This window comes from Metopolophium dirhodum, chromosome 1, assembly GCF_019925205.1.
Source record: "Metopolophium dirhodum isolate CAU chromosome 1, ASM1992520v1, whole genome shotgun sequence".
Lineage (NCBI taxonomy): Eukaryota > Metazoa > Arthropoda > Insecta > Hemiptera > Aphididae > Metopolophium > Metopolophium dirhodum.
The window spans coordinates 60,622,711-60,649,059 of record NC_083560.1 but is presented as its reverse complement, the minus strand read 5'-3'; the positions used below and the strand labels follow the sequence as shown (position 1 = coordinate 60,649,059).

General features: G+C 28.7%; 1 non-coding gene across 1 annotated transcript; it reads right to left on the bottom strand.

Moving 5' to 3' along the window:
* Nucleotides 1-3,912: 3,912 nt before the first annotated feature.
* On the bottom strand, nucleotides 3,913-4,031 carry LOC132937568 (5S ribosomal RNA). The gene has a single exon (XR_009663693.1). It is a non-coding gene; the product is annotated as a 5S ribosomal RNA (ribosomal RNA).
* Nucleotides 4,032-26,349: the final 22,318 nt, after the last annotated feature.

Below are 26,349 nucleotides of genomic sequence, written 5' to 3'. Positions count from 1 at the left end.
TCCCAAGGACGGTTTTGTAAACCCACCGTGCGACAAACACCGGTGACCAATAGGATAGGTGGTAAACCCATGCCGGGTTTCTGCCTCGGCACGAAGAACGACCGTGATATAAATTATTGAATGTTGAGCGAGCGACGTTGCATAGCTATTTATAATTACATAATATTATATTGTATTATTAACACGTTGAACAATGACTAACGATATTATACTGTATTATTATTATCATCATCATCATCATCATCATCATCATTGTATACTTTTTCATATAGGTAGGTAACGCGTGACAACTGGACGTCCTGCAGAAGTGCGTTGTGCGTATATATTAGTACATTACTGTATGAGATAGGTATCGTACAGATATTTCAATAATATATCATAGAGCATCGCGTGTGTTGCAACGCAGTATTGCCGCGCGGCTACAATAATACATTATCATATTGCAGTACAATAATATTATAATGGTTTTATTGCACACACGTACGCGCGTAGGTACCTATAGGCTATGCTATAGTGTTTCTACGCGTGTGCGTGAGCCCGGCAAGAGGTCGCGCTTGCCCGCGGAAGTTCAACAAACTCGGGCGGCGGATGCGTGGCTCGCCGAGAGCCGACGCCAGCTGCAGCGGCTGTGCGTATTATACCATTATGTGCGTGAGTTGCGTGCGTGCGTGCGTGCGTGCGTGCGTGTGTGTGTATGTGTGTGTGTGTGTGTGTGTGTGTGTATGAATGTTTGTGAATGTGTGTGTGTGTGTGTTTTTTGCGTTTGTATTGTGCGTGCCTGTGTGTGTGTGTGTGTGTGTGTGTGTGTGTGTGTGTGTGTGTGTGCGTGAAGGCGCGCGAGGCTCTAGTGGGGCGACGACGGCGAACCGCCGCCGCAATATCGTACGCATTCATACTATTATTATTTCAAGAGGAAACAGTCCCCGCTTTGCCAGGAAAATGGTTCCAGGCCGCCTTCCTGCGCCGCACGCTCAAAAATGTTCTCGGCCGGTCGCCGCCGATCGTGTTATATTATAAACTCACGCGTACCGTACGCCATATATGTACTAGTGCATGTGGATTGTGGAATACGATACGATCGAGCCACTATACTAATATGGGGGTTGGGGTGTTGTATAAGGGGACTCCAAAAAATGTTGTCAAGATTTTTAGACATTCTTAAATTTTAATCCCGATTCATAAACTCTTGACAGTGTTCTATATATCACTGAAGATTGGTCCACTCCACTCTGTTTTTACATCCTCTAAAAAACAAAAATCCATGTTACTCAAAATTGCTTATACTTATGTATAAAAGATTATCTGCAGATTGTACATTTTAGTTGTATTTTTTCGGTACTCGTTGAGTTTATTGTTCACATCACGACTATGTAGACTCATTTTTCTTGTGGTTTAAATTGCTAAATTTATCACGATTTATAAGTGTGTGTGTGTGTGTGTGTGTGTGTGTGACTTCTATTTAGATAGGTACCACAAGTCCACAAACAATTGGTTGTTACTTGTTATAGAAATATTTTATATACATAATATTATACGTAACATAAATAATAGCATAGTTTAACATATAATATCTAGTATAAATACATAATGATATAATATATTATCTATAACCAAATAAATGAACAAACAAAAATCTAGATTCTGATACTCGATACCAAAGACGATTCGCGAGATGCATGAGTAACGTATTGGGTGTATCGAGCCCGATCAAATGATCGAATAAAGTATAATACTAATGAGTATATATTGTGTACTCAATGATAATACCTATAATATATGTGATATTATACTGCGAGTGTTAAAGGGAAGTGTTGGCCTACTGATTTTAGCGACCGGAATGGTTTAGATCCACGTTCACGCCTATTAAACGCAAGTGATGGATCGTATGAATTTTTTACACTGCAGTCGTCGGAAAACTCGCAATATATAATACGTTACTTATGTCTATGCTGTCGTTTTTTCACTTTGCGCCGCTATACTTTGTTTTTAGTAGGGATATACAATATTATAACATCACAAACGTTATCAGCTGTCTCGGTGGTGGCGTTTGCGGCATCACTTTATAGAAGGGATGATAGACAAACAAAACCACGGTGTTTTTCAATTCACGGGATGAGAGTACCTTTGCCGCCACGACCTACTGAATCACCGTCACACACACACACACACACACACACACACACACACACACACACATACATACACCCTAGTTATATACCTAAAAATATATAATAAACCTTTGTGCACACCACGCCGTAGAAGGAGATCGTGACGCCGCGTCCTGCAACAGCGTATCCTCAGATTCGATTAAATTTTTCCACCCCCTTCTTTTAGATTTGTGGTCTATATCAACATTTTGCGACGGGGTGTGATTTCCAGACACTTTGTCTCTATGACGGGAGTAATGTCAACGAGACAGCGGTGCATAATATACTGCAGCAAGCTATTATAGCTATTGACTCGTTACTGTATAAATGCATAAAATTATTATATATTTTGCGTTCTCCGGGCACGCGATATGATAATATTATTATGCTAAAAACATTTATGATATTACAATCGCTTGGATAGTCAAATGTTCACTAAAAACGATTGTCTGTGCGAGAAAAAAATCACATGCGTTTTACTTATTTGTGGTCCGATATACGGATTTTTGACATTAATATACCTAATAATAATATAATAACACGCGGTGTTTGTGCGTCCGTATGACCGTATAGGACTATCGTCATCGTTTTTATACATTTTTTTTAATGATTCTCCGATTAACCAAAAAATACGAAGTACCTACGCAGTCACGTGTATCATAATTTATGATTCATAAATGATATTACTATACATTTATTGCATGTGACGCACAAAGTATAAACAAAACGTGTCGAAAATTGAAACATTTTAAACACGTTAATTAATTAATATTATTTTATACATTTTATTGTTATAATATCTTTTTACCTTTTAATAATTGTAAAATATTACCTCCTCTCAACAGTCCACCCATTTTTCAAAATAAGTGTCACAATATTCACTGCTGTATTTAGCAGAGTTATATAATATATCAATTATCAACTTCCGGGCTTAGCCCTATAACGGCCAAATTATTATAGTTTCGTTGATTTAAAACCAGAAACAAAGACTTTTATAGTTTTATAACATTACATTGCACAGAGTCGTTCTTAAAATTATATATTTAATATTCAATGCGATGATTGCTATATTACTAGCATTGTTGATACTGTACGGTTGTGACTTATGAGTTTGAGACCAATAATAATTATTGTATTAATGTATAAGATAATCTTCAGAAAATTTAAAACAATTGACTGCTTGAAAAGTCACTGTTTTATAATAACTTTATTAGTTATGGTATAATTAAATAAGCTCTTAAAATAAGTTTTGAGTACACAGAGTAAGATGATTAAAACCAGACGTGATAAATAAAAATAAATAACCCTCATTATGCTCATCTGTACAATAAGTTTCGAAAATACCTCGTCGTATAGTAGGTCAATGTAGTGTCAATAGGGTTGTGTTAAATTTTAATTGGTTAAACTCACAAATATTTTTAAACTATTTTGTATATAGTTAAAAATGTTTAAGATTTTCAATTTTAATAGGTAAAACTTTGAAATTAAACTTAAAAGTTAATAACAATAAACTTTGATATAAATAATACCTATATACTATTACTTATAATAAATGCAATGATTTCGGTAAAAATTAATTCAACCTAAATAAATGACTGTAAAAAGCATTATAAATAGATTATAAAATATACTTAGCAATATAGAATGACAAACCGTCTTCGATTTAGGTGAAAAATCTGACTTTATGTTCCAAAAAAAAAGATTTGTATATTTAGTAAATTTGAAAAACACTACCAAAATATAGGAAAAAATAAAATAAAAATAGTGCCAACGGCACGTAGTGTTCCCAAGCGGTCACCCATCCAAGTACTAACTACGCCCGACGTTGCTTAACTTCAGTGATCGGACGAGAACTGGTGTATTCAACGTGGTATGGTCGTTGGCATTTGATTGGTATTGTATTACAACATTTTAATACTTTTTTAGATTTTAACGGAGCGAAAGGTTTCACAATGTTTTTTATTTACACGTTTTAAAGTAGAAAAATTATTCCAATTTCTAACTTCGAGGATGGTTTCTAGTAGAAAACTATATCTAGTCGGTACACGTTTTTTTATACGCGTGTTTGGTGTTCAATTATTTTCAAAATCACGAAAATATGCACATTTTTTTGTTGTTCAACTATAATTACTAATAACATTTTTAATCTTAGTAGCTTAGGCTACAAGGTTTCTTTTAAGTTATTCTAACAGAGGCCTAAAAATCTCAATAATACAATCAATGTATAATTTTTTACAAGCATTTTTAAGTTCAAGTATTGATGGAATTAGATAGTTAAATGGATTATGAATTATGATTATAGTTATTAAGTTCTAATTTCATTTAGGTACCTACATAATTAATTTTAGGGACTTGAAACAGTTGAAACTTTCCGCCAATACGTATATTATTTTTACTTAAATAATTTTGAAAATATTTATAATTATATTTTAAGCTATTTTATAATTCCTATATACCACGATCCACGGACTTGTTTACACTGGCACACTTCTCTACGGTATGGCAGTATTGACTAACAAGTTGTATAATATTATTAATAGTACTTAGGTATCTATTAATAAATAATATTATAATAATATACAAATAGTATTTTACAATATTTTATCATATAACTGACAGACGCTCTTTTCGTTTTTATTCTTTTTTTCGTACCCAATGATTTATCATTGAATTCAAATTTAATTCATACATTGATACAGATACACAATGACGAGTAAACTTGACAGTTGACACCTTTTATATAAAGACCGGGTAACTCAGATTGCTATTACGCATACATAGTAGGTACATTTTATTAACAAATAATAATATATTGTTTAATGTATAATGTTTAATGTGTTAATACACAGCTTATAAATTATTTTTTAATTTTCATCTAAAATAAGGTCGTACTTAATTAATAATATCTTTATTATGGATTAATTTTTAAATATTTTTTTTGTTAACTGTAGTAACTACCCTTTTATACCTATTTAAATTAAATACCTAATTTATTGTAAGTTATAAATTGTTTAAGCTACCTAAAATAATTAAAAATTCAGCCTTTTCTTTTCATAAAAACATGATTGAATTTTATATTTTTTATCTAGCGTTTTTTTGAGGATTTATAGTGTATTTTAATCATTTTATACAGAATTTTTCAAAGGTTTTTTAAAGTTTTGAATTCACAGGCCTACTATCGCCTAAATCTAGCCATCTATAGGTATTGAAATATATTTTTTTTTTGCTATACTTATAAACAATTTTAGCATAATATTTTAGTCAAATTATTGTTTTTTTGTAGATAGGGAAGTAAAGAGATAATTTGGGAGAGGATAAATGAAAACTTATTATTCTAAGTTCTTCATTCGTCCATTTCGAGGAATAAACAATCCTTAAACGATGGATTCTCCCAAAATAATTTAAAAATTAGAAAAATTTATATTTGAACGTAAAAAATATGAGGGTGTAATAAATTGGAAATTTGTGGATCCCCCAAAAAAGTTTAATATCAGTTACTATCTTACATGTAAGTATCTATTATTACCACTTACCAGTTCACCATCCACTTAAATAAGCTTCAGATTCACCACTAAAAAGTTTAAGATTGAACTATTTTTACTGCTCTAAAAAGAGACAAAAAAAAAATAAAAAACTACTTCATTGTATAGTACCTATACATTCGTGGTTCATCGCCCCGCTCAGAAAAATGTGAAAGCAAAAGTAATTATTTTCACTTTTATAGCAAATACGTGCATACACTGCATTGTTAGGTATTGTTTTTAGTCTAGTTTAAAACTTAACAAACCAACGTGATTAAAACATTATAATAGACTTAATAGTAACTATAATTTTAAAAATATCTATAAACTAATACTTTGGTATATTGTACACTGCCTATGAATTAGTAGTTATTACACTTTACATTACAAAATCGAAATTACATTAGTGGTTTTATTATTATAGTTTCCATTGATCGATATTTTCTGTTTGGGTATTATTATTCATTTTTAATGAAATGTATTTTTTAAACTTTCACTTTTAAACCAACATAAAAGTGTTTAACAATGAAAATCAATATTTGAAATATGATATATTGTTTAGAAAATAAATTTGGTTTGAAGATTGTTTCACTTCGAGGACTGGAGAGGTTGAATACGAAATTTGACCTTGATGTCACACCTACAGATTTTGTCCGTATGTACGCACAGGAATACCGTCGTCCAACGCTCCCCGAACGAGTAGGTCGGGTGACGTGCGGGTGAAGTCGTATGCGATATGTCTGAATAGGACCAGCGGTTGGCCATTTCTCGTTCCAACTCGCACTCGGCACTATGCATATAAGTATTACGTTTGAATAAGCTTGGGTGTATTAATTATCTTCGGTATACGATTATACGAATAATAATAATTATTGTTATTATTTCATTGTGTTTTATGGATAGGTATAAAAGTGTTGCCTATCATAAAAAGTTCTGATAAATATACTTGTTAACGTATTTAATATGAAAATAAATAAACCACTTACATCATTACAAAAAGTGGGTATAGACGTACAGTGTAATTATTAGGCCAATAGGTACTAGCCATTAAGTAGGTAGGTACCTGGAAAGCCTACCTAGCTTTATTATATACATTATGCAATGCTGATTGTATAAATTGAAATATTTGAAATTAAAACCAACCAAAAAGCCATGATATTTTAGTATTGTGAATCAAAAAGAGTTTATTATCACAGCGATTTCGTTAAAAACTTGAATATAGTTTTCCGTCGTACTGTTGGTGTAAATTCGAAATTTCCCAAATTTATACATAATATAATATTGAAATATTATTGTATATCTCAATATATGTATGTAGGTATACAATATTATAATATTATAATAGATCCCTGCATATGTTCCTATTACTTAGCTTAGAATATTAAATATTTTTTATAATTCATTATAATAACCAATAGGTATCTAGATATTATTTAAAATAAGTTTCACAAAACCGAATTCACATCACCAATTAATTTTAAGACGATACAAAAAACGAAACGAAACCAATTGAAATAATAATGCTATACAGTTAATAATAATATAGGATAAATTATTAAAATATTTTTTTTTAGGCAGTATAAAAACAGGTATATTTTAGACAAACCATTAGCATAATAATATAATAATACATCTTAAAGCATACTATGCATTGTGATAATAGCTGTCAAGTTCATCCAGAGTATACTAGCGATACTAGATAACGTGTTGACCTTGATGAGTTAAATCAAAAATACAGCTCTTAAAAAGAAATATTTAAATTTCCAACAGTGTTAGAATTGTTTATCTTATTTATTTTCTTGTCCCTCACTTACAGTCTACATAGACTATACTATTATGTGCACACTTTCCTTCACTTCACCGATCTGCACTGAATAAATAGAAATTTATAAATATTACGATATCTAATATCTATATAATATATTATATATTTATAAATATAATATATATATATTTATATGTATATTATTTGTTAATATAATTAGTAATTAGTAATTACATTACATATTATATCATGCATTATACTTATTAGTTATTACTCTTACACACCATACATAGGTATCTATTTGATTGTTCTAAAAAAATTCATTGTTTAGATTCGTGTTGTTTCTATAGATACCTACTGAAATTAAAATTGAAATTATCATTTATACATTTAGTTAAATGATAGATGTGATGTATATATTATATATTTAGGTGTTTACTTATACTTTTCTCACAATATTATATTGTCATTTTTAAGTACCTCCCTATTCGTTAAATGGTTTTACTTTATTATGACATTATATGATTTATCAATTTATCTATTACATTATAAATACTACTCCCACACCGAGTGGTTTTTTTTAATTGGACTCAGGAAATATTCACAAATCATGGCTAAGAATTGTCTATTTTTTTTTTTAGGAAACATCTAACAACATACTGGGTTATCTATTATATTTGTTCATAGTTATGTAATATTTTCTGTTCCTTAATTCGTTATTTTATTAAATTGGTATTGGAAAATTGATATTTTTCAGAGAGAGATAAAACTAATACAATTATGAAAAATATATAATACTTACCAGGCTATAGTATATAATATTTTGTTAAAAAAAAACAAAGACGTAGAATGTTAGTTCACTTTTATGAAATTACCCTGTACATTATAGGTACTCAATAGTCTATATATACAGTGGCTTCGTTCGTTCGTATTTTCTCAGATATTAATTTTATATCTGACTTCATACTTCAATATATATTTGACTACATAAAGATAAATTATAGTTAAAATATAAAAAAAAACCATACAATTTTTACTTAAAGTTAAGATTATTTCAAAATACATACCTATCTATGTTATTCAGTTTTATTTTAAAATACCTATTATTCTGGTTTGTTTTCTTTAATAAATTATTTTAACTGCATTATTAGTAGATTCAAATATAGATTTGAATATTTTTTTCTTTGTAATATTATATTTTACCTACCTTTAATCGTCATACTTACATATAGTATAAATTCTTTATTGCGTATAATGATTATACATTATATTATAGTACTATACCTATATTACATATTCTATACATATTACATATCTTAAGTGCATTAATTTCTTCTAATCAATTTCCTATTTTCTAATGTACTAGTGTTATTTTATTTGTTTCTCTCTTTATATCAACTAATAGATATATGTCGACTGTCGAGTTTTATTCACAAACAAGATAGCTAAAGAATTCGTATTGAAAACAAATTTAGTACGAATATACTTACATTACTACCATACAACCATAATTAATTACTCATACTTTAAATTAGTTATTTAATTATTAACACATATATTATGACACACATATTCATCGATAATATAAATTCAGGTAGTTTACCTGATAGTTTCGTGATTGTGAAAATAATTAAATATAAAATACCTGGTCATATTTAACAAAAAAAAACCAATAAATATTATAAAAAAACTTGCAATAAATATAAATTTTTTTGTAATGCATTTAAACTTAAATTAATTTAGATCTACCTAAATGTATTAAATATTTTATTCAATAACCTTATAAGTTATATATTTATGTCCACCCAATATAAAAATGTGCATTTAATTAGGGATTTAATCGTTAACTACGAGGTCAGAATTTAAATACTATAAAAACCAACGATACATCATATTATCAAAGTAGCAACGTTATTAATTATTTAGACCTAATTTAAATAAAAGTACAAATTAGGTAATAGGTTTATCTATGAATAATTTGTAAAGAAACTATAAAGGCTATTCTATTAACTATCAAGTATAAATAATATATATTATTATGTACTCAGGTCGGTGTAGACCGCTTTATTATTATATGATAACAAAAAAATAACTTTTTTTCGAAATTGTATTACAATAACAAATAAATAGGTATTAGGTAGTGTTATACCTGTATTATCTTTTAAATATACTTTATTTCGGCGTGTAAGTACGATGATAGTATAATACAATATTAAGCTCTAGCCATCGAGATGGATTAGAATATCTATAATATATTCTATTCTATCTCGGAACTTCTACTTTACCGGACATCCTATTTTTGGTCATTTTTTATTGAGGGGGGGGGGGGAGGGGGCTACTTTAATCTTAGAACAAAGTCTTGGACATAAGTATCTAAGGAAATATATAATATTAGTCAAATGTCAAAAAATTAAGTTATTTTCAAGTTAAATTCATCATATTTTATTCAATTTCTGTAAATATTGAAAAATGTATTATGTTCATTCGGAACGGGTGAACACTATTTGACTAACACAACGCTATCATAGTTAAATTATTTAAAATACTAGGTGGTTATTAAATATTACACTGGCTTAAGGGCGAGACCAAAACAATTTTGAAATTCAAAATAGAAGAACATATTATTTAATTGTACCTACCCATATGAGTTTAAAAAAATAAAAATAATACTTTTATTGGGGTAAAAAAATTTACATTTGTGGTCCATGGTTTTGATTCATATTTTCGGGCTATAAAATACTGATGTTGCAGTAATTCTTATCATCTGGTTGTATTATGTTCATCTAATGGTATGGAGTGGTAACAATTTTACCCTCTCTCCAGACATTTTTGTTGGAACAGAACTTATGTATACATTTGAAAACATATGTAGGTACAATATGAGTATTTTATTTATGACCACCCTAATTCCCTACCGATAAAGTCTGTGCACACTTACTTTTTAGATACTACGATCGAATTCTGGACCACCCAGTATTTATTATATTCATAATATAGCATATACATACAAGTATATACTATATAAGTACAATAACATGTGGTTCTAATTTCTAAATCTAATAATAACATTTCTGGAATCATTTATAACTATGTGTTGTTAGAATATATAATATTATTGTGATAATCAAAATGTCATGTTTAATTATTATTGTATTTATCAATGAACCGCTAAATCTATTTTCTCGAAGCATGTGAACATGTAATGCTATGCCCAGCAGCACTTATTTTACAATCATAAAATTACGTGAAACTGGGATTATCGAGTAATAATAATATTATAGAGACAGAAATAATATTAAATCAGTTATTAAATTATGTCATTCATTTTTTAAGTAAGTTTAACAGACATTCTAAATCCTTGGTAGAAATAAATTATTGATATAAGATTTGTTTTTAGGTGGATTAATTAAATTTGTTCTCATCAAAACCCATATGGATTTGTCCATTTTAATCTTTTGAACAACTATTCACTATTGCCATATTATGCTGTCATAATAAATAACAATTTACTACAATAATATTTTTTGCAGTTTTAGTGTGATGACTTTAAAATAATAGTATTAATATTATACCGTTTGCCTTTATACATATTATGTGAAATGATAATAAAATGCACATCACAGTCACACCTCACACTGTTTTAATGGATATTAGAATACTTAATACTATCGAACCACAACCAAGATTTTCTCTCCTTACTTATATAATCGGTTTTTTCCTGATAAATTAAAAATAAATGTAAATAATCCGAATATTTGGGAAATAAAAAACCCCCCTACATTGTCATAACAACTCCACAAAAATTAAACTAACTTTATTTATTTCTCCAACAGTTTCATTTTTAAATTCATAAAAAAAAAGTTTCCAGTGGTTGCAAATTCAACAATGTCTACTAGTCTACTAATTACTACTTATTATGTAATTTATGGCTATCGTGGATTATTATGTAGGTATACCTACTATTATAATATTACTTATATTATAATACATTGTACCTACTATCGCCTGCCACGTTATATGAAATTATCGTCAACCGACATGACTACTATATTAATAATAAAAATAAGTAGGTACGTGCTCAATTGCTCAAATGCCAGAGTAACCGCCTCACAAATATCCATTAGTTTCTAACGACTTAAAATTGTGCATAGTGTTTTCTGTTTAGTTCATATTTCAAACATACAACTTCCGAAATACCTCAACAGCCTAAATAGATATATCTACTGTCGTACTGATAAGTGATTAAAATACCTATTTAAATATTATAATATGCATACTTATAGAAGTATATATATAATATTATATGAAATGCCTGTATCGACCTGTTGACTATTATTGAAAAAATAAAGCAATTATTAGAACTATATTATTATTTATTACTCTGTAACCAATATTTCACCAATATTTTACCTAATGCGTGAATTACAGAATGTAGATTATTATATGAGGCTTTACTATGAATCATGGTATTGTATTTAGTAAAATAATAAGCTTGTAATAATTACGATGTGTTTATTATTTAAAGAATCAAAAATGATTTATATTTATAAATAATAAATCAAACAAACAAAATATATTATATTTAAGTGCAAGACTTAGTAAACCGTTAGGCAATTTGTATTTTTAACAGTAATGTTGGTAGTATTCAAGGGGTATTCCTTGTGTAAGTATAATACACAATAGAAATCTATTATTTTATCGAATCGACGGAAAATTAAATTTGTTTTGTAATTTGTAAATGTAACAAAAAATATGTTTTTCGTTTTAAAAATGTATATAATTTAGGTTTACACTGAAAAGTTGGTCCGATGATAGAATATATATTATTATAGACTAATTCACTGAGAGTATTTATAATTTATGTTATAGTTTTTATACGTGGTCAAAATATAATTGAAATATTAAACCGTTTAATTTTATACTTATATGTTATAAACTACTGCTTTCCAAAAGATTAAAATAAATTACTTTAGATATGCGATATGGCACGGATAGGGTCAAGACCTACATAATGTAAGGAAACATAATATTATACTCGAAAATAATGAACAATATTGTCAGTTTACAATGAAATCATACGCATTTTAGTTTGATCTGTACGTTTGGTACGTATAATATGGAAATATGGAATGCTAATGTACATCAAACATAATATATTATACGGACGTACAATGTTATATACCTAATTATAAATAATTCGAATGCACGTATATAGGTAATATATTTTTTACTTTTATATATTGTAATAGATAATATATTATGTAAAATAGCAAAAATATAATTGCTGAGCCATAATATACTTTTTTAATTACAAATTGGATTAGGTATATACTTGTTGGTAGGTACCCGGTACCCACATACAAAATATGTTATGATATGTATATTATACTTATACATATATAGGTTATTATTACTAATAATAAGTACTTGATACTACTTAGTACTATTTAGTTTTATATTATTATTTATTCAAATATATATGTAATCGTATTATACACTATACATTATATTATAATATGTATTATGTCAACATTGTATTTTTATGATTTTAACTATACTGCAAATAATATTAAATATTTGAATAGGAAATATTTTAATTTTGGTAGTAATATTTGTGGCTTTGAATGATCCAAATGTGACCTCAATTTGGCTTTACTATTTTAAATGATCCAAGTTCCCGGCGGTTATTGCCACGTAGAAACACGTGATGATCCAGATGACACTTCCTGGTCGGTGAACTGTTTCCCAGGTCGATCCCATAAACTATTTTCATTGCTTGCATCCGTCTAGAATCAATGATCTAGTCCCTAGATCAACAAAAGACTTTAAGGAGCATTCGAAATAGTTTGCAATTGTGCCTACATATTTAAATTAAATAAAAATACAATTAATTTAATACCAAGAATTTATGGTTGGTTAATAAATTGTTATTTAAGAAGTTACTAGCTAGCTAAATTAGTTGTATATAAACAACAATTTTTTTAATAACAAGGATGAAAAAAAACCATTTTCGTTTTATATATAGCTATAATAGGTATCTACTTATAAAGAAGGTACTTATCTATATAATATACTGTAGGGAGCAGTACAATGCATTTTTATACTATTAATCTACAAATTGAAACTTAAGATTTTTACATTATATCCATTTCTAAAAAAAAAAAATCAAATTTCAAATTAAATGATATTAGTAAATAAAAAAATCAATAAACTAATAAATACATATTTTAACATTATAATGATATTATTTGAACATTTTTTTTTAGTTGAAAACTTCTGTATAAGTTAAATTTTGAAATAAATATAAAATACTATAAAGTGCCTACCTGTTTAATAAATTATAGTTATAATGATATACTTCCTATACAGGTGGATTTAGAATATTACGATACTAATTTAATGTGGGTATTCGGAAATTAAATATTTAACGGAATATTCAACGTTTTTCTTTGATTTTATGGTAAATTTTGAAAAACAAATAATTTAAATAAAAAAATTTTTATTAGTTCAAGCAAATATATTTGATGCGCATCATAGGTAAAATAAATAAATAGAAATTTAAATATTTTAAAATTGTATTATTAAAACATGAAAATATGTCATAACAAGAAAATAAGAGCAAATTAAAGAAAAATAATAGCATTTAATAAATATTTTTTGAACATTTTCCAGTTTCAAATTATTTCGACTGAACATAGCGTGGGCTTACAGGACAAATTGTATTTTCATCGAAGATTTTTGTCAATTGTTGATGCGTAATAACTAATAAATAATAATCGAGAAAATCAAAACGACGTAGATTTGATGAAAAAAATATTTTTTAAAAGTTCACCCCTAGCTGTGTATTTTTTTTCTGTCCATTAACAATATTTATAAAGGTAATTCTAGAATATCTGTTAAACGTAAATCTTTTTTTCCTTGTAGAGGATTTATTGACACGTGCGCACAAAAAGGGAAAAATTCAGCATATCCCAAGACAGTCAAATACAGAAAAAGATTTTTTCAGTGTTTTGTTAAATAACAACTAATAATTTCTTTACTAGTTCTATAAGCTCTATACTATGATGAGATATAATAAAATATAATAGGTATATAATATTATATTTTGATCGAGTGCTCAATTATTTGTTTGTTAAATGTCATAATTGATTGTTAAAATTGATTTTTTGTCTTCAGTTCTTTAAAATAACTTTTTTTTATAAGTTATACGTGTATTATTTTATATTTTTATTATTATAACCTACAAAAATGTTAAATACCAATATAGATGTTACTATTTTTAATTAATGTTAAAATATATTCATAATTTATCATTGAAAACTTTTAAAATACCTAGGTTATAATTAAAAAAATTATATTGTTTTCATTAATTGTTTACCTACTTACAATGTTTGCACAATACAACATAACATATTGTTCGAATTAAATTTGAAAAATTACGTAACCTAAGTTTAATATTTCCAAACTAAAGCATAATACCTATTTATATATATATTATTTATATAATCTACTAAAATCATTCACTAAGCTAATAAAGTTAACCTAATATAGTTCACTTTAAATAGTAACTACATTAGTTAATTACATTTTTTAAATTAATCTATTATACGTTACATTTAAATTTGATATGTTTGCGAATGTGAGTGTATGATTACAATACGATTAATATTATGTATTATGTATACTGCAAATAGGCAATAGGTGGCAGCGTCAGCAGACAGCAATATTATTATGAACTGCATAATAATATTATGTAGCCCGCCTTAACTTTTCTGATCGAGACACGAGGCCGCACAACCGGCGTGATTCATTAATGGTAGGTAGGTATATATAATAATATATTATAAGAGTATGTATATTGTATACACAATAAGAGTTGGGAGAGGTAATTGATTTGGGTTGTGGCAATTTAATAGTTATAATATATAGTAAGAAACTGGCATCTTACTTTTTGACACAATGCAAGAATTATAATAATTACCAATACTGACGTTCAAATTCAAAAGTATAACAATATTCAACTGTCAGATAAGAATAAATAGGTATAAAATATAGACTGTAGGTAATAAACTAGGTATAGTAATATGCCAGGTTGTATAAATCTCAATCATTGAATATTTTATGAATCAATAGTGAGATATTAGTTATGATAATATGGTCTCTTGAACATGTTTTAGTGACCCATGGTTCAATCTTTAAATTGTAGAGAGCCATTAAATTAACTATATTTTTATGCAAACTGGCATAATAGTACTCGTAGGTATAATATGCACTATGCAGTATTAACATAGTAGGTACAACATATCGATATATTATGTTTTTTTGTCAATTGCATCATTTATAACTTGAACGTATACATAAGGTAAGTACTTTTTTGATTTTTCCAAACTAATTTCTCAACTTGACCGTTGGTTGCTTGCATAAATTATTTGTAAGGGGCAAACGCAACAAATTGATTATTTAATACCAGCTACACAGCTGGTAATAAATTATTGGATTGATGAATAATTATGATTTTGAAGTGAAGTGAATATTTTCTATTGCAGGAAGAAGGTAGTAGTAGGAAAAAGGAATTCAATTGCTATTTTTTCGTCAATTCACATTAACATTTAAGTTAAAACACATACCTACATTAATTGTTTACGAAAAATTCAAAAATTGATATTTATTAATTTGATTGTAGAAACAAGATGCCATAAACAGTATATTATTGTTGTAATCCTAATTAATTTGATAAAGAAAAACTTTAAGTTGTCGTTATATTGACCAACCTAATAATTTTGGATTTCTAATTCGTTTGATATATATATATAATATAGATACACATTACTTTAAACTGTGTGCAACAGGTGATTGTACAAAAATTATAAATATCAAACTTTTAAAAATTAAGTGGTACAGTTCACACCTTTTGAAAAATAAACCATCTTTAATTAAGCATTGAAAATGATTTACAAGTTTATGGATCAAGATTTTATGAAAAGTTTTGTTATATGATGACTGAATATGTCTTATTCAAAAATAATTAATACCCATATAGGTACCTACCATTCCAATTGTATGTGGTTGATGAATTAATAATTTAAATGAAAATTACACAATACTCACGATATCTTTATAGTTGATGATAAAATAGCTATTATAAATTTAAAAAAAATACAATTTAAAACGAATTATTTAGAAACATTCTCTTCGTCATCTCAAAGTCAAGAAAAACGACTTAGGTATTTCAAAATAAATCGAATCAACCTTGAAATGATTTACATTTGTTAAATAATTAACAAACTGTTTACAAAATAATTAACAAACTGTTTAATCAAAAATTGTGATTTAAAAAAAATATATATAATATTTATCTATATTTAGATATAATAATCTACATTATTTTAACTATTAAACTTACTATTTTTAGTTATTTAAATGGCTTATTATAAATTATAGTGATTATAGTTATTTACATAATATAATCATGCAACTTTTCACAGTTTACCATCTTCCTTAGGCAGTTAGGCCAAGTATTATAGGTGTAGAAACCTGCATATGACATCACTAAAAATGTATGCTATACAGACTATGGACTATAATTATTACGATACCCTAACCCTATGCCCTATGGCCAATCCTTACCAGTTCACCAACATTTAAGAGGGGCCGTGGTATTCCTATGAGTTGCCAGCACGTCAGTAAAGCTACACGCATTCATATAGATCGTGATTGAATAATCTGCAAGGTTTACCACTAATTTAGTACCTAGATATCGCATATAGTTTAAGGATTTTAAACATCTATAGACTATATAAGGTATATATAAATATATATATTTAAAAATAATATTATACCATGTCACAACATGAGTTTTTTTTTGGAAAATAGAATGTAATTTAGTGTTATCGTGTAGGTAAACATCCTAGTTAATTTCATTATCAGGACAAACATTATTAGGTAATGAAATATGAATATATTATTATAACTATAAGTCACCGGCCAATATTATTGTTATAAAATAGTTATTATTTGACAATTTTACATAATCCAAAATGTAAAAATGACCGATCAAGTATACTCAAGTCACAAACTCTTAACTTTCTTTTTATCTGAAGTGATTAGTTATAATTATATTATTAAAATAATAAACAAAAATTTTCATAACGTTTTCAAACCACTGTTTTTTTAATCAGATTTACCATTTACAAAACACTGTACTGTATTAAAGCCTGAAACTATATATAAGATCTTAGAACAATTTTGTATTAGGTATTAATAAGTAAGCAGTACATTTTTTAGAAGTTTACACCACGATGATAAATAATACAATAAATTGCAGATATTATTGTGGCCAGCAGTAAGTAATTATGTACCTATACTAACGTTGTAGTATATAACCTATTAATGTTTACCTATTTAATATGTTTTGCAACTGCTCAATGCACACAATGAATAATATTGTAGATAATAAGAAGACGTATAAATCATTCAATTCTTTCATTTATAGTAATGAATTGCTTTAATTTCCAAATTTTACTAACGTATATTAGGTATACATATTACGAGTTATGACAGCTGTGTAACTATAGTAAAAGTATAAATATTAGTTATAACTTTATAAGGATTTATAAGACATTAGAGTCCATTAGAGACTATAACGTCTTATTAGATACTCGTATATCCGTAACGGATATTCATTTAAAACGTTTCTCCTGATATAAACTTCACGTAGGTACCTCATCGGTCATCGTTATTATTTATTATGATAAGAATGACAGTGAAAACGAGAATTTAAAAATATTTTTATTTTAAAAATTGTCAATGTATCAATGTACATCTATAGGTACATTATACATGTTATATGTTATTATATCGAAATTAGGTTAAGATTTCAGTTAGGTTAGTATATATTATTATTAAACTTATATTTATATAATTTATATTTAATAATAACGTTCTTAATCATTATATGTAAGTAAAACTACCTATAATAATATTATGTATTGTTTTAATTTTTAATTGTTTGTATAAATATTAATATACTTATTACCTATGGATGATAATAAATAATAATAATAGGTAATATTAAGACAGAAAGACGAATAATCATAGTCCAAAGAATAAAATTACTGAAGTGATTCAGTAAACACAACAGTAATAATAATATAATATGTTATCAATTATTATCATGTAACAACACATGGAATACGACCTAAATTCAAATAGTATTCCATTAATTCGAGCCTTGTTTGCATAGCAAATTAGTACAAAAATGTCTATAATCCCAACAAGAATAATCCTAAAACGACCGAGAATGAAGTTCCAGGAGTCACGAACATTGTATTTATGATTCACTGATTCAAGACCACTTTAATTCTTTTACTCAGTTCAGATTTATACAAATCAGTAATCACTGGCTCAAAATTGAACTTATATCAATTACCAATTACACAAATAACCATGATAACTCATTTTGTTTTAAGAATAAAAATAATGTTATCAATGTTAACACAAAATAAGAAAAACAAAACGAAATATAATACTAAATAATAATCAATAACTATTTTATTGTTAAAATATTATATTATTGTAAATTGTTTGAGGTACACGCAAACTAATATATTAATTAATATGTTGAAAATCAGAAGTATTACTCTGATTGGTCACCTTTGTGACGAATTCATGATATTCAATAATAATTAAGTATAAATTCATAAACCTACCTTTTTATGATTGTTTATCGTAATAACATTAAGTAATTACATTTTGTTAAGATTTATAATTTCATAAACGAGACATAATGATCATAATATAAACATCTTGTATACGTGAAATTTGATATTTCGATTGTACCTATTGCAATGGTTGTCAAATATTCGTAAGTCACTTTAGCACATAAATAGTATACACGTTCTACAGGTCTGTTTGTTCGATCGTATATATATCGTAATATTCATATACTTTTTATAAGTATTTTAAATATTTTCAAATACCCACAAAAAAATCGACTTCCTTAGTGTTAACGCAAATATAAGTAGTAATTAACTAATCAGCGTATAGGTACGACATAACTTAATTTAAATTTTTTACTTCTATATGGATTAATCAATCAACAAAAATAAAATTAATTGAGTTTCTTAGATAGATCCAGGGAGATCTCAAAAAAAAATCATAGGGGAGTGTATTCTTCAAAATTGACTAGAATTTGAAATTCAAAATTTTTGTTAACTATTAAGTTATTTTTAGTTAGTTACATTTATAATTTCTTTATTATATCTTATGTTTCAATGCATGTTTACATTAAATTTGAAGTTGAAACTTAGAAATACCTAACTTATTATTTTTAATTTATATAAGAATGAAATAACATCAACAAACATAATATGAAATAGGTAATAATTATAATTCATCACTTATTATTATTGTTATCAAATCATTATCTACATTATAAGAATCGTCCTCTTCTATCATAACCTATATAAATATAAAATAATCTCAATAATTGTATTTGCATAAAATATAGATAGGTACCTAATTATTTACCAATAGTTTTAATCTAATTATTAAAAAATTTCATTCAATTTAATAAAAAATATTAGATTCTGAGTGAAACGAGATATGTATAATATTTTTAAGATCTATATTTTTATATCTATAATCTATATTAATTTATCTATATACTTATAATCTATATTTCGTATATTATAAAAGTGATGAACCATATTATTTAGATATAAGATATTTTAAGCCTTAAAATAAACAGGGTAGGTTTTAAATGAAAAATTACAATTTACAACTCGTGGTACTTTCTAAGCCTTGTGCCGGAAAATAACTTGCGAAGTAAGCACAATTATTAAAATACCGAATAAGATGTACAACAGACTGTTGTCAACTACAGTAAAGTTGTACGGACATCAAACGACAAACACACCACATTATATACGATACAAGATAATCGGTAATCTTCGTCTATTGAGTGTTTTTTTGAAACGCAATTATCGCGTATTTTGGATATTCCAAAAAAATTGATAGGTACCCTCACTCGATAACGTATTCAAATATTATATTATAATCGCCCGCCTCAAGTGTCGCCACATGCTATTAGATCATATTATACAAGTATATGATCTAAGACCGTACACCCACATTGCTTAAATGCGACGACGGATGAAAGAAATAGACGGTTTATCGATTTTCTACTGTATATTATATGCATGATTTAATATTTTTTGGTATATCGTTATAAGTATGCGTGTTATGTTATGAGCCGTTCATTAGGTTTTTATCTTGTGCCGACTGCCGATTCTCGCAGTCTCGATGTGCTTTTGCGAATCCGCTCCATAACCCATTACGAAAATATTGAGTTAAAACAATATTAACATTTAAACAATTTATTTAATTTTCCTTTCCTCGTCTTAAAAAAATTAGTTTAATTCAGGTGAAAATAAATTCCATATTGCCGAGTGGTGTAACACCCCCTCCCCATGACCCACCTTCGATTCGTCCCTGGATAGATCTAACAGATTTTTGGAGGTGATATGCATAGGCGCAAATTGACTAAATTTTTTGGGGGGACTCAAGCCCCCCTCCCTATAGGCCATATTGCTTATTACCACAGAATATAAAAATTAGTACTTATTACTAGATTTTGAACTGGGGGGACTTGACCGACATTTGGGGGGACTAAGACCCCCAAGCCCCCCCCCCTATTTGCGCCAATGGTGATATGAGATTTCAATACATACAGAAATCAATACATTGGTACAATTATCTCTCCCTTCAGAATTTAAATTGTATAATATGCCAATTAGATATACCCCCAAAACAAATTTATAAATTATAATCATGCCACAGAAATAATGTGATTGGAAAATGATTATAATTTCGACATTTAATTAGGAATAGGTACGTGAAGTAAATAATAAACAGAACTGATATTATATATTCGATAATGTAAATGACTACATGAGTATCGAAAAATAAAAAAAAAATGAAATAAACCACCAGAAAATAAAAATCCATGTATTGAATTCTAGTAAGTATTCGTCACAAAAAAAAGTATTTAAAATACCAATGAACTACTTGATATTGAAACGTATTGAATAGGTATGGGAATATTGAAAAAAATACCTGAAAACAATTACTCAAATATTATACTTTGCAACACCACGTATACGGTATACCTACACTATTATAATATAATAACCATGTTATAATTTTGCAGCGACACGTATGTGAAAAGGTTGGCTGCTGCAGTGCTGCGTATACAGTTTAAAAGGTGGCACATATCGGTACGGATAATAATAGTACCCGACAATAACGTCTGATATTTTAATCAGTGCGATCGCTGCTGCACAGTCGAGAAACGTGTGCTATTCAACTTAGATTCGACCGTCTGCGACTGTCGAAGCAGCACATAAAAAAATAAAGTAAAACGACATCGCCCGTGTGATGGCTATGCGTTATGATAATATTACTACGATAAAATAATATACTCGTTGCGAGTTGTAAAATAGGTACTATCTACCCCACCTATAAGGCGCATAATACGATTCTCCACTCGATTGGCCTAAAAAACGCGTTTTTATATAATAGTTGCACTATAGTTGTAGCTGGTATGTCCGCAATAATTATATACACATGCGGTAGGAGACATTAGTTGGAAATTAATAATATGTGCATAATATTATTATAATATTATACGATGCTTCTCAGCTTCCAACGGCGGGAGAGTATTAACAACGTATTTATAGACAGATATTTTAATATTAATATATTTTTATATTTAGTTTAAGTATCGATTGGACGCGTACAACGCGAAGGGCAGACAGGTAGGCAGGTCGTCTATAGGTCTGTCTGTGGTCCTGCTGTATCGGACGCGGAAACCATAACTACTTATGGACTACGGTCCATAACGACGGTATATCATTATAATACCGGTCACACAACCGCCGGTGACATAGCCCAGGCAGCCGCCGCGTACTCGATGTACTTTCCCCGGCGTCTTTTCGTCATTTCGCCACGATAAACACACGCGTTCCACCGGTAATCTGTATCATCGTCGTCGTCGTTATATTATATCATCGTCGTTATTGTTATTGTTATTGTTGTTGTTATTATTATTCTTATATATTATTAGGTACAATACGACGTATACGCGCATTTCGATAAATTACTCGGTTTGGCCACCGCCGTTTGCACCATTGTTAAAACGTCTTGTGCGCGAACGCGCGCGCCACGGGGTGGCGGTCGTCGACGGTCGGGACCGAACGTTGGGCGGACGGACGGCGCGGGGACCACCAAACCAAAACGTTTCGGGCCAACGACCGCGGTCGCGCGGTAGCACGTGTGCGCCCGCGCTCGCCTTTACCGTGTGTGCGCGACGCGGCGGCCGAAACGACCGACCGGCTCCTCCGCCGATTCTGAGTGCCGCACTCCCCCCGCAACCCGTGCATCGGTATGTGCGCGCGGCGGGTGGTGCGTCATTCAACGACTGGCCCGGACGCCCGACAGGCCGCGACCGACCGACGACAGACCGACCGACCGTCCGACCATCCGACCGACCGACCGACCGACCGGACCAGCCCGTCCCTGGTGCACTCTCGTCTCTCGGCTCGCCGCCATGCCACCTCGCTGCGCACGATGTGGGCGTACCGGACGGGGTGGTTGGACGAAATGCGCACCACCACCACCACCACCACGGAGAAGACACTAATCACCGTCTTCGTCGCCGGTCGTCCCACATGATAATAATATAATATACGTTATTACTTTATTATCTAGTTACTACTTATTACTAATATTATATTATTATTATTATTATAGTATTGTTATTTAATGTACACGTGTGCTGTTGTTGCCACTGCCACCGAACTCGAGTACGGAAAAAAAATATTAATAATAATAATAGTAACTTTTAATTTTAAATTATATTATGTGAGAACGCGCGTTGTACAATGACAACGATACGTATATTATATTATTTTAATATATTAATATGTATAATAATATGTGGATAATATTAGATTTGATTAGAATATTATATTATACACAGCATAATAATGTGACGTATAACACGCATGATCAATGTGCGGTGTTACATGTACACTGTGGTTATTTATGCGTGCGTGTGTGTTATTTTTTCAACATCCCATTTATTACGGCCGACGGTCCATCGTCTGTTCTTTTTATTTTTATCGCCATCAAAAATAACGAAATAATTTCGACCACGCGTTATTACAATGTTATATATATATATACATATAACAAATATATATGTACGTTATATTAACGTGTGTGAATTTGTATAATATTATTCCACTTCCACACAGACCCCACTGCAGTTTCCACCATACCCGCCAGCCAATCAACGCCGCGCCCAGACGAAGAAAACTCTTCTTAGCTGGAGCCTCCGGTATTTCGGTATCGCGTTTCTGGCTATTTATTATCTCGTCCTAATACTAATATTAGTAGGCACTATAATAGGCAGCAGTTTAATATTATATTCAATTTAAATATCATACCTAACCCGTTTATCAAATTTCGTCTTTCGATATAATGTTATATGCACACCGCACTGCACGTGTGAACAAATATCATTTTCGAAATATTATATTATGATAAAATATAATATGTGTTCAAGTATAGTTGCCTATAAAATATTATACTTTCTATATGTTTTATAATATTATCGTTTTATACGAACACGCATTTTTCCGATACCAAACATATAATATAGTAGGTACGTTTACGCGAATAAGTGGGTATTAAATATGAAAATTTCAAACTTTAGTACAACCTGTTTTTCTTTATTGAAATTAACTTAAATTTAAATTTAAGGAGAACTCGCTCAACTGTGTAATAGGTTTTGAGTACACCTCGTCATTGAGTATAGTTCTGCAGCACTGTAATGGATGCGTTAAATTTGAATTCAATATGATAAATGATTGAACAATATTATAGGTTCAATAATAAATTATTCAATACTCATCTGAAACCGTCTTCGTTTGTCAGCTTTTATTTCAAACGATTATATTATTTTATATGACATGTATATTTATTTGGATTACCTTAAACAAAAATGAATTTTTTTATTAGTAATAAGCTTGGTTAAACTAATTTTTACTGAATGCATCGAATATTTTATTAAAAGATTATTGTTACAATTGACCTATAAGTCAATACCGAATTTCGATGTACTTACAGTAGATTCTGTGGTAGATAATTTGGCCTGCTCGAATAAATTTGTGCAGATAGCTTATAAATATTTTATTGTCAGCCCGAAATTGAGCCAGATTTTCTGTTCTTCCGGGGCAAATTTTTATTCCCATTCCACCCCTGGATCCTGCAGAATCTCGTATGAGAAAAAATAAAATTACAGTAAAATAAATAAATATTACAACTGAATTATCTGAATATTGTTATCAAATTAAAATACATATTTCAAGATGTTATAACTATATACTATAATTAGGTACCCACACCCCTTTAGATAGCCTCACAACAATTTAAATCATAATTTTTTACAAAACACATTTAAATATTTAGGTATTACAATTTAAAATACATAATGCTTTTCAGTTTTTTGTCTTTTTTGATAGTTCTAATTTTTAATTATTCAAAAATAATGCAGCTACCCAAAATTTTATTACAGGGTGAGAAAGAGGTTGATACGAATAATGAACAGTGAATATCAAGGAACAGATAAGACCTTTTTTCAAGAATTAAAGCGCAGTAGAAAATATTTTACGTAACAGGGAAAACATATATTTGCGAAAATCAATTTTATTTATGATTATGTCATGGGTACAAAATACTACAAATATATAATGACATAACTAGTAGTTTGTCTTTCCGTTTATCATTTGATACATTTAATAGCTACATGTAGCATAGTAAAAATAGAAAAAATAACTCATTATATTTTACAAAAAATAATTGCCAATAAAATGAGGAAAGAAATAATACCGGTGTACCTATATAATATTAGTTATTATTTATTAATAGCCAAAATGTGAACTTCCTGTACATATTAATTAATAACACTATTCCTTCAGCGAATTATTTCCCTACTGTGTAGGGTCTATACGAAGAATCAAATAAACAGATGGAGAGAGGAAAAATAATTTAATTTTTCTAAATTTCAGTGGAAGATTGAGAAATAATCATTTATCATAGCGTATTATTACCCTAAATAATATTGCGTTTTTACTCAACCCTGAATTCCATTACCCCGTTCTGCAAATGTAGGTACAATATAAATTGATTATATTATGAACATTAACATTCAACATTCGACATGAAATATTATTTCGATTCAACGGTAAGTATATAATATTATAATATATTCATCGTCGTAAAGGTGCCATTATGATAAAAATTGTTTTCATCTAGGTACATACAACTGGTAGGTCGTATCAATGTCAATCATGATTAGAAATTTAGAACGATGCAATGCATCATATTGTCTCTAGTCTTTACATGCCTGTATATTATTGTTGGGTGTATAAAAAATGATGACCAGCTGGTAATGGGGTATTATAAGGGTATCCCTTAGACAAATGCAACGTTTCCCTTTCATCCATTTATATCGATTTTTATCGAAATACTGATTGGTTATCTGGAGATTGGAACGTTTTCAAATACAATATATTCTGGGCATTGTATTATATCTTTTGATTGAGTTTTAAAATGCAATGTACTATGTTTGACAACCGGATAACAAACATTGAAACATTATGTCATTATATGGTTTAAATCGATTTTTTTTCACAATATTAATATTTATTTATTATTGTGTATTAATGCAAAATATACGAACAGAAAAATTAGTTGATTTTAAGTCAGATTAATTTTTTCTATAATTTATCACTGTGTTATCATGTTGGACAAATAATGATAAAATTATTCAATCAGATATAAAACATAATAC